Source organism: Triticum aestivum, chromosome 7B (genome assembly GCF_018294505.1).
Source record: "Triticum aestivum cultivar Chinese Spring chromosome 7B, IWGSC CS RefSeq v2.1, whole genome shotgun sequence".
Classification (NCBI taxonomy): Eukaryota; Viridiplantae; Streptophyta; class Magnoliopsida; order Poales; family Poaceae; genus Triticum; species Triticum aestivum.
Window position 1 is genome coordinate 685935611 of NC_057813.1, and position 7316 is coordinate 685942926.

Sequence of the window (7316 nt, forward strand, 5' to 3'; positions counted from 1 at the left end):
AAACCTCTAACCGAACTCCTCAAGAAAGATAAGAAGTTCGAATGGACTCCACAATGTGAGCACAGCTTTCAGGAACTGAAAAGACGCCTGACTTCTGCTCCCGTACTGGTACCGCCAGACTTCTCTAAGGACTTTGTTATCTACTGCGACGCCTCGCGACAAGGACTAGGTTGCATTCTCATGCAAGATCGACACGTAATTGCCTACGCTTCACGGCAATTGCACCCACATGAGGAGAATTATCCCACTCATGATCTAGAGCTTGCAGCCGTAGTCTATGCACTTAAAACCTGGCGACATTACCTCCTCGGTAACCGTTGTGAAATATTCACTGATCACCAAAGTCTGAAGTATATTTTCACCCAACCGGATCTGAATCTCAGGCAAAGACGTTGGGTTGAATTGATCACAGACTTCGACTTAGGAATAACCTACACCCCAGGGAAAGCCAACGTCATGGCTGATGCGCTAAGTCGTAAATCTTATTGTAACAATCTGATGTTACAACAAAGTCAACCGCTTCTCCATGAGGAATTTCGGAAGCTTAACCTTCACATTGTTCCTCAAGGATTTCTTTCCACCTTGGTGGCGAAACCTACTCTTACGGATCAAATCATTGCTGCCCAGAAGCGAGATAAGGGAATAGCTAAGATCAAGGAGAACATTGCTAGCGGAGGTGCTAGTTGTTTCTCCACAAATGATCATGGTGTTGTGTACTTTGAGAACCGTCTAGTGGTTCCCAAGAACCAGCATCTACGGCAGTTGATCCTTAAGGAGGCTCATGAATCTCCTCTCACTATTCATCCCGGTAGTACTAAGATGTATCAGGACCTACGCCAGAGGTTCTGGTGGACTAGGATGAAGAGAGAAATTGCTCAGTATATTGCTAATTGCGACGTTTGTCGTCGTGTAAAAGCAGAGCACCAACGGCCTGCTGGCACCCTTCAACCCTTAGCTATTCCTGAATGGAAATGGGATAAAATTGGTATGGATTTCATTACCGGTTTTCCCAGGACCAAGAGAGGGAATAATGCTATTTTCGTCGTGGTCGATCGTCTTTCCAAAGTAGCCCATTTCTTACCTGTTCGTGAGAGTATAACCGCCAGTCAATTGGCAGACTTATACATCTCCCGAATAGTGTCCCTTCATGGTGTCCCTTTGGAAATTAACTCGGATCGAGGAAGTCTTTTCACCTCTCGATTTTGGGAAAGTTTCCAAAATGCTATGGGAACCCGTCTCTCCTTTAGCACCGCTTTCCACCCTCAGTCGAGTGGTCAAGTGGAACGCGTCAACCAATTCTAGAAGACATGCTTCGAGCCTCTGTTATCTCATTCGGAATGGACTGGGAGAAGTGCCTTCCATTTGCCGAATTCGCTTACAACAACAGCTATCAATCTAGCTTGGGTAAAGCCCCTTTTGAAGTTCTCTATGGACGACGATGTCGAACACCCCTTAACTGGTCAGAGACCGGGGAAAGACAATTCTTTGGCCCGGATATGATTCAGGAAGCAGAAGAACAAGTTCGCATCGTTCGTGAAAAGTTGAAAACAGCCCAATCTCGTCAAAAGAGTCAATATGACCGAAAACATAAGGCTATGACTTTCGAGGTTGACGAGAAGGCTTATCTTCGGGTCACCCCTCTGAAGGGAACCCATCGTTTCGGTATCAAAGGCAAATTGGCTCCTCGTTACATTGGACCTTTTCGCATTCTCGCCAAACGAGGAGAAGTTGCCTACCAGTTGGAACTACCTCCGCATCTCTCCAGAGTCCACGATGTCTTCCACGTTTCCCAACTCAGGCGTTGCTTCTCGGATCCTATCCGTGAAGTGGACCACGAAACGCTTGATCTCCAGGATAATCTTACATATCGAGAGTACCCCATTCGTATCCTCGATCAGGCCGAGCGTACCACTCGACGCCAGAACATCAAGTTTCTCAAGGTTCAATGGTCGCACCATTCTGAGGATGAAGCAACTTGGGAAAGGGAGGATCGTCTTCGACTCGAGTACCCCGCCTTCTTCCCGGAGGAACCCAAATCTCGGGACGAGATTCTTTTGAGTGGGGGTGAGTTGTCACACCCTAGCTAGTCATGCATTAGAGTGTTGCATCATGTTTATTCTTTCATCAGAAACTTGAAATGGGGATGACAGAACCCCCAGTCCCCTCTGAAACCAACTAGGGTTTACTAAAATAATTTTCAATGAACCTGAAATGCCCTTCTAAAATGTCCATCATTTTTGTCTTGGTTCAGAACCTCTGCCAAAAGTGGTGCACATTTTCCTAGGCCATCTTAGGGTTTTTGAATTAATTCATAAATATTTGAATTTGGGCATTTAAAATTATATAAAATATTTAAATGCTCAAATACCTCCAAACTAAAATGTTTCATGTTGGAAATAATCCAGCTATGGACCAGGACTGCTTTGGTGATTTTTGAAATTGCCTAGGTATTTTATTTAATTCAACAAAGTTGCAGAAGTATTAGAAAAACAGAAAACAGAAGAAAATGAAAAAAACTTACCTGGCGCCTGCCCCGGCCCACCTGCCGGCCCAGCCCAGCACCGCTCCAGCGAGCTGCTTGCCGGCCAGGCAGGCAGGCAGGTGCCCGACGGCGACCGCGGCGTGCGCCACGCACCTGCTCGCCGCCTCGCCGCTCCCCTCGCCAGGTGACGTCGAGGATCGGCCTCCCTCTCTCCCCCGAACCCCCCAGACACCCCCTCTCCTCTCCAGCTCCTCCCCCTCGCACGCCCCAGCCATGGCCGACGCCATCGCCGCCACCCCCTCGCCGTAGCCACGCCCTCCGACCACCCCACGCCGTCTCACCGTGTCCAGGAGCTCCGCCGCTGTCCACTTCATCGAGCAGCCGAGCCCCGAGCGCTCGCAACGCCCGAGACCACCGCACCGACCTCGCCCGAGCTCACCGTCGCCGGAGATCCCCTTCAACGCCGTCGTCGCTCCGGTCCATCTCCGGCCGCACCAAGAACTCCGTCGCACTCACTGTGAGCTTAGCCATCTTCCCCTCCCTTCCGTTCTTGCTCCCGAGCCGTGTAGCAACCTCCCGGAGCTCAACCGCACCCACCGCCGTGGAGCTCGTCGCCGACGTGCTCCCGGTCATCCTCCGGCCACAAGATGGTGTCCATCTTACTCACCAAGTTCCGCAGCACCTAGCTAGCTACTCCACGAGCCTCACCGAACCCTCTAGCGCCAAGTTCACCTCCGACCGAACCCCGGTGGCCGCCAAAGTCGTCGCCGGCGCCAACTCCGGCCATCCCGACCTCAACGGACTCCGCCAAGAGCTGCGGTTTGTCCTCAGCTTCCCTCCGGTGGTCTCCGCGGCCCATTTGGTGGCCGAAATGGCCAAAACCACTTCCGCCGCCGCGTCGGGCTCGCCGGCGGCTAAACGCCGGTGCAGCCGACCCGGGTTTGACCACGGGTGGGCCCTGGTTGACTCCCCTGAGTCAATGACAGGTGGGGCCCAGCCCTGTTAATTAAACAGGATTAGTTTTAATTAAGTTTTAATTAAAATAATCACCCTGACATGCGGGACCCACTGTCAGGTTTGACCTGGACCAGTTCCGTTGACCTGCTGACGTCACACTGACGTCAGGCTGACGCAGTAATTGATTTTCTGGATTTAATTTAAATCAGGAAATTCCAGAATATTATTTAAACTTCAAAAATTCATAACTTTTATTCTGTAACTCCAAATTGGACAAATTATATATGAAAAATGATCAGAAAAATCCAATCTATCCATCTGTACTATTTTCATGCATGATCAAACAAGTTAAATTGATGTTTTAAGCAGAACAAGGAAAAGCACTTTAAAAGGCCATATTTGAATTTGAAATTTGAATCCTTGATTCAAATTTGTTCAAACCCTTCTGGTTTTAGTTGCATTAGCCCAATACACTCATTTTGCCATGTCTCATGCATGCATCATATTGTTGCATACTGTTTGGTAATGTTTGTGAATCGGTGCTCTCTGCGGCAGGTTCTGTCCCCGAAGAGTACCCTGATTACCCTAGCGAAGAACCGTATCAGTGCATCGAACCATCAGGCAAGCAACCAACCATTTGATCATATCGATACAATCCCATGTTCTCGCTCCTGCTCTCTTTTACTGCATTAAGACAACGCGATTCAAACTGCTGTGTGCTACGGTAGTTGAACCCATTTCCTCTGCATGACCTGTCATTGCCACAGTAACTAGATGAAACTCACTAGCATGTGTAGGAGTTGATTGAGCCATATGTATGTGTTGTTCCTACCTTGCTAGGCCTGCTATGCTTAGAGTCGTGTCAGGTCTGGTTCATCTGGGTGATGGGCTAGAGTGAAATGGTTATGTCGGTAATGAGAGTGGTGTGGTGAACACGATTTGGTAAAGGTATCGATGAGAGGCCATGTAGGAGTACATGGTGGGTTGTTTCATTGAAGCCGACCTTAAGCACTGAGATCTGTATGCGTGATTTAAGATACAGCTACTACCATGCATTGGGCCCTGAAATATGACCCCGCTCGACTTCTTATTCACCCTAGCTCTCTGTCCAGGAGTTGCAAGTAGTTTCTGGTGTTTGTAGCCTACTGGAGGCCGTGGACAGCGCTGACCGTAGGGGTGGGCTGTGATGCGGTAGGTACGTGGCCGGGTGTACCGAATACCCGTTAGGTATCTCGGGAACCCTGTTCACATCGTTCGGGGCCGTATGGGAAACCTCGGCCGGACTCCCTGCGGATGGAACCTGAATAGGCGATAAACCTGGACTAGAGGCTTAAGTGTTTAGGTAGGTCGTGGTCTACACCCACGTCGGCTTTCGCTTGAAGTCTGCCGAGCACATGTCGTGTGCAGACGCTAAGTGGTGGAAACATGTATGAAGAAGTACACCCCTGCAGGGTTATCATAATCTATTCGAATAGCCGCGTCCGCGGTAAAGGACTACTTGGTTGCCTATACAGTTCATAGACAAGTAAATGGAAACTGTTAAAAGCCTCAAGATAAGTGTGAGTGCCGAGGATGGCTCTTCCGTAGGAAGACGGAGGTGGATCCTCGGTAGTGTATTGAAGTGGTGAGTAGTGGACTCGTGTGCGCAAAACCATTTCAAGTTGGAGTATCGTAGGATAGTCTAGCCAAGAGTCAAAGCTGGCTTGCTGCAATAACTCCACCAACCCTTCTTGATACTAAGCATGTATGTAGGATCTGATGTAAGTCTTGCTGAGTACCTTTGTACTCATGTTGCTATAATCTACATTTTTACAGAAGACGCTGCAACCCCTTCTGATGGGTTCTATGTAGACGTTGTCATCAACGAGTAGGCTAAAGACCCAGGTGGTGACCCTGAGCTTGTGAAGGACCTTGTAGTATAGCTAGGCTTCCCAAGCCTCTTTTATTTTACTAGTTGTCTGTACTCAGACAAGTTACTTCCGCTGCTGGTTTGTATGACTGTATGACTTGTATGTTGGGTCGTGAGACCCGTACCTTTGTGTATGTTATGTATGGCTCACTGAGCCTTAAATAAAGTACTTGTGTCGTAGAGTCATGTTGTGATGCTTCGTTGTATCTGCACATATCGAGCATATTGTGTGTATGATTGAAATGCTTGGTATGTGTGGGATCTGACTATCTAGTTGTTTATCTTTAGTAGCCTCTCTTACCGGGAAATGTCTCCTAGTGTTACCGCTGAGCCATGGTAGCTTGCTACTGCTCTGGAACACTTAGGCTGGCCGGCATGTGTCCTTCTTCGTTCCTGTGTCTGTCCCTTCGGGGAAATGTCACGCTTTGAGTACCGGAGTCCTGTTAGCCCGCTACAGCCCGGTTTACCGGAGTCCTGCTAGCCCAGTGCTACAGCCCGGACCCACTTGCTGATGACTGACACGTTCGAAGCTGGGTCATGGATGCCTGTCCCTGTAAGTCTGTGCCACTTTGGGTTTACGACTAGTCATGTCAGCCCGGGCTCTTTATCATATGGATGCTAGCGACACTATCATATACGTGAGCCAAAAGGCGCAAACGGTCCCGGGAAAAGGTAAGACGACACCCGTGGGGATACCGTGCGTGAGGCCGCAAAGTGATATGAGGTGTTACCAGCTAGATCGATGTGACATCGAGTCGGGGTCCTGACATTATCAAAAGACATAATTTTACAGTCTTCCGAATGATTGTTGTTTATTTATTTATTTTTACATGTCGCCTTAGCTGTGAATCTGTTTTGCTTAAGTTGAAGAGAAAATCCTACCGAGTGATGAGTCTGCCTCTCACTCGGGGGCTTAGCTGCGAATCTGTTTTGCCTAAGTTGAAGAGAATATCCTACCGAGTGATGAGTCTGCCTCTCACTCGGGGGCTTAGCTGCAGTCCAGTACTCGCCTAAGTGATGAAAAATCCTACCGAGTGGTGAGTCCGCCTCCCACTCGGGGGCTTAGCTGCGGATTTGTTTCGCCTAAGTTGAAGAGAAAATCCTACCGAGTGATGAGTCTGCCTCTCACTCGGGGGCTTAGCTGCAGTCCAGTACTCGCCCTAAGTGATGAGAAATCCTACCGAGTGATGAGTCTGCCTCTCACTCGAAGGCTTAGCTGCAGTCCAGTACTTGCCTAAGTTTAAAAAGTCCTACCAAACAGTACGGGTCAGCCATGACCCCCCGCCCCCCGGGGCTGCACCGTCAAGAAGAAAGACGAGATTGTGGGAGCAAATCTTCCCGCTCGGGTGCTTAGCTACAGTCCAGTACTCGCCTAAGTTTGAAAAATCCTACCGAGTGGTGAGCAATCCTCTCATTCTGGGGCTTAGTTGCAGTCCAGTACTCGCCTAAGTTTGAGAAATCCTACCGAATGGTGAGCAATCCTCTCACTTAAGGCTTAGCTACAGTCCAGCACTCGCCTAAGTTTGAAAAATCCTACCGAGTGGTGAGCAATCCTCCCACTCGGGGGCTTAGCTGCAGTCCAGTACTCGCCTAAGTTTAAAAAATCCTACCGAGTGGTGAGCAATCCTCCCACTCGGGGGCTTAGCTGCAGTCCAGTACTCGCCTAAGTTTAAAAAATCCTACCGAGTGGTGAGCAATCCTCCCACTCGGGGGCTTAGCTGCAGTCCAATACTCGCTTAAGTTTGAAAAATCCTACCGAGTGGTGAGAAATCCTCCCACTCGGAAGCTTAGCTGCAGTCCGGTACTCGCCTAAGTTTCAAAAATCCTCTCGAGTGAAAACTGATCTTCTCGCTCGGGGACTTAGCAAAGTGCGGGTCGACCACGACCTCCACTCCAGAGTTTCACCATCAAGAAGAAGGACGAAATTGAGTGCGTCGCCAAGGCGAGCCACTTTCAGGGACGTCAAGA